This window comes from Saimiri boliviensis, chromosome 6, assembly GCF_048565385.1.
Source record: "Saimiri boliviensis isolate mSaiBol1 chromosome 6, mSaiBol1.pri, whole genome shotgun sequence".
Taxonomy (NCBI): domain Eukaryota; kingdom Metazoa; phylum Chordata; class Mammalia; order Primates; family Cebidae; genus Saimiri; species Saimiri boliviensis.
Genome location: NC_133454.1, coordinates 13322498 through 13325416, shown reverse-complemented (window position 1 = coordinate 13325416; position 2919 = coordinate 13322498). Strand labels below are relative to the sequence as shown.

Below are 2919 nucleotides of genomic sequence, written 5' to 3'. Positions count from 1 at the left end.
GTGAGCTGCCCTGACCTGAAATTTACAATGAAAATGAGAAATAAATCAATTATTTTTTGGATGTGATGTTGAGATTTGGAAGTTGTTTTTAAATGAAGCACAACCTAGCCTGCTGTAACAAAATACAATTGCATTATAGATTTGTAGGTTTTCTCACCTCAGATTAACAGTATTGGTTTCTAATCACATCTTTAAGTCAATGCAAACATGTGCCATCTATTGATTGTAAGGTCTTCTTATAGTTTTCACTTTTTTTTTTTGTGGCTGAGTACAGGGGACTTTATTGATGGTACAGGACAAGGTGGGGATCCATGGCCCCTCCCACTTCAGGGGGTCTGCATGGAAACTGTAAGGAGTGGAGATTTTCAGTGTGCTTAGAACTGAGTGTGGCAGGGTCTTCCCAGCAGTGAGGGCCTCTCTCTTCCTCTTGTGCTCTCACTGGGGCTGGTAGTCCAGAGGTCTTACTCCTTGGAGGCCATGTGGGCCATGAGGTCCACCATCCTATTGCTGTAGTCAAATTCAATGTCATTCCACGAAATGAGCCTGACAAAGTAGTCGTTGAGAACAATGCAAGCCCCAGCATCGAAGGTTGAAGACTGGGTGTCACTGTTGAAGTTGGAGGAGACAACCTGATGCTCAGCATAGCTTATGATGCCCTTGAAGGGGTCCTGTGATACCTGCTTCAACACCTTCTTGTCATCATATTTGGCAGAGTTTTCCAGACAGCAAGTCAGATCCATGACCAACACATTGGTGGTAGGGATATGGAAGGCTTTGCCAGTGAGCTTTCCATTCAGATCAGGGATGACCTTGTCACAGCCTTGGCTGCACCAGTAGAGACAGGGATGATGTTCTGGACAGCCCTGCATCCATCACATCACACTTTCCCAGAGGGGCTATCCACAGTCTTCTGGGTGGCAGTGATGGTGTGGACTGCGGTCATGAGTAAAGTTGTCATCTATAGATCAGAGGTGATAAGCAGTTGGTGGTACTTATCACCTCTGGCAAAGGTCATCAGGAAGCATTGCTAATGATCCTGAGGCTGTTGTCATATTTCTTATGGTTCACGCCCATCATGAACATGGGGAGAGGGGAAGAGATGATGATCCTTTTGGCCCTTCCCTGCAAGTGAGACTCAGCCTTCATGAAGGTGAAGATGCTCGTGGACTCCACCATGTACTCAGCCCTAGCATCTTCCTATTTGATTTTGGAGGGATGTTACTTCTAGACGACAGTGATGGGATTTTCATTGATGATACGCTTCCCATTCTCAGCCTTGATGGTGCCGTGGAAATTGCCATGGGTAGAACCATACTAGAACATGTAGACTACATAGCTGAGGTCAATGAATGGGTCATTGATGGTAACAATATCCACTTTACCAGAGTTAAAAGCAGCACTGACGATCAGGCGCCCAATACGACCAAATCCGTTGACTTCGGCCTCCATACACCATGGTGTCTCAGGGATTCAGCCAGTGATGCACAGGAAGATGTGGCTTTCTGTCAAACAGGAAGAGCATAGAGCCTATACTTTCTATTTTCTTTCTATACTTTCTGATAAAATTCTGGCTTGAATTTCTTTGCCTTTTGCCATCATCATCATCATCATCATCATCATCATTATCATCATCATCATCATCAGTGATGTACTTAACAGTAAATTACAAGCTTCTAAATTTTAAGAAATAAAATAAGTTATTTTTCCAACAGCCTTATTTTAGAAATGAGACAATTCAGATTCTCCTAAGATAGGAGATTTATCCAGGACCATACAGGAAGATTTCTTTTAAATTTTAATTTGCATTTTTTTAGATCTTTGTACCTTACAACTCATGCCATTCAGTTATTTATTTAAGTTTTTTTTTTTTTTGTAGTGTCATCCATGATGGATATTCATTCAAATTTTTAAGTTAAAATTTTAGAAGTAACTGCTGGCTAGTGGAAGAGCCAGGATTAACCTCAATGATTGCAGCTACAGATCAATGCTAGGTGTATTAGTTTTTAGGGCTGTCATAACCAAATAGCACAGGCTGGTGGCTGAGACAACAGAAATGAGTTGTTTTCATAATTTTTTGTTTGTTTGTTTGAGACAAAGTTTTGCTCTTATTGCCCAGATTGGAGTGCAGTGGCATGATCTTGGCTGACTGCAACCTCTGTCTTCCGGGTTCAAGCGATTCTCCCGCCTCAGCCTCCTGAGTGGCTGGTATTACATGTGCCTGCCACCACGCCCAGCAAAAATTTGTGTTTTTAATAGAGACGTTTTACCACATTGGTCAGGCTGGCCTGAAACCCCTGACCTCAGGTGATCCACCAGCCTCAGCCTCTCAAAATGCTGGTATTACAGGCATGAGGCACCACGCCCAGCCTTCTTTTCATAGTTCTAAAGGCAAGAAGTCCAAGATCAAGATGTCAGCAGGTTTGGTTTATTCTGAGGCTTGTCTTCTTAGCATGCAGATACCTGCCTCCTCATTGCCTACTCCCTTGGCATTCCTTCTCCATGCACACACACCTGGTGTCTCTTCCTTTGTCTGAATTCCCAGTTCTTGTAAGGACACCAGTCAGACTGGATCAGGCCCTACCCTGACAGCATTTTACTTTAATCACCTAAAGTTCCTATCTCCAAATACGGTTATATTCTGACGTACCTGGGTTAGGGCATCAACATCTGAATTTTGCGGGCACAAAATTCAACACTAAGATATGACAAATTGATAATATTTTAAATTAGAAACAAAACCAAATCTAAGATTAGAATCTCAGTATTGTTTCTAGAAGCCATGATATTTATGCAGTATCAGGTCATAGAATTTGACATAAAATATTAACAAGACTTCAATATTATTTGCCCATCTAACAAAAAGCATTTAATCCCAGTTCTTAAAAAATGCTTACCCTAACTTAGCTAATAGCTGAGGTC

The 2919-nt window shown here is 42.0% G+C and overlaps 1 pseudogene; it reads right to left on the bottom strand.

The window, feature by feature from the left end:
* Positions 1-461: 461 nt before the first annotated feature.
* LOC120360957 (glyceraldehyde-3-phosphate dehydrogenase pseudogene) lies at positions 462-1449 on the bottom strand (annotated as a pseudogene).
* Positions 1450-2919: the final 1470 nt, after the last annotated feature.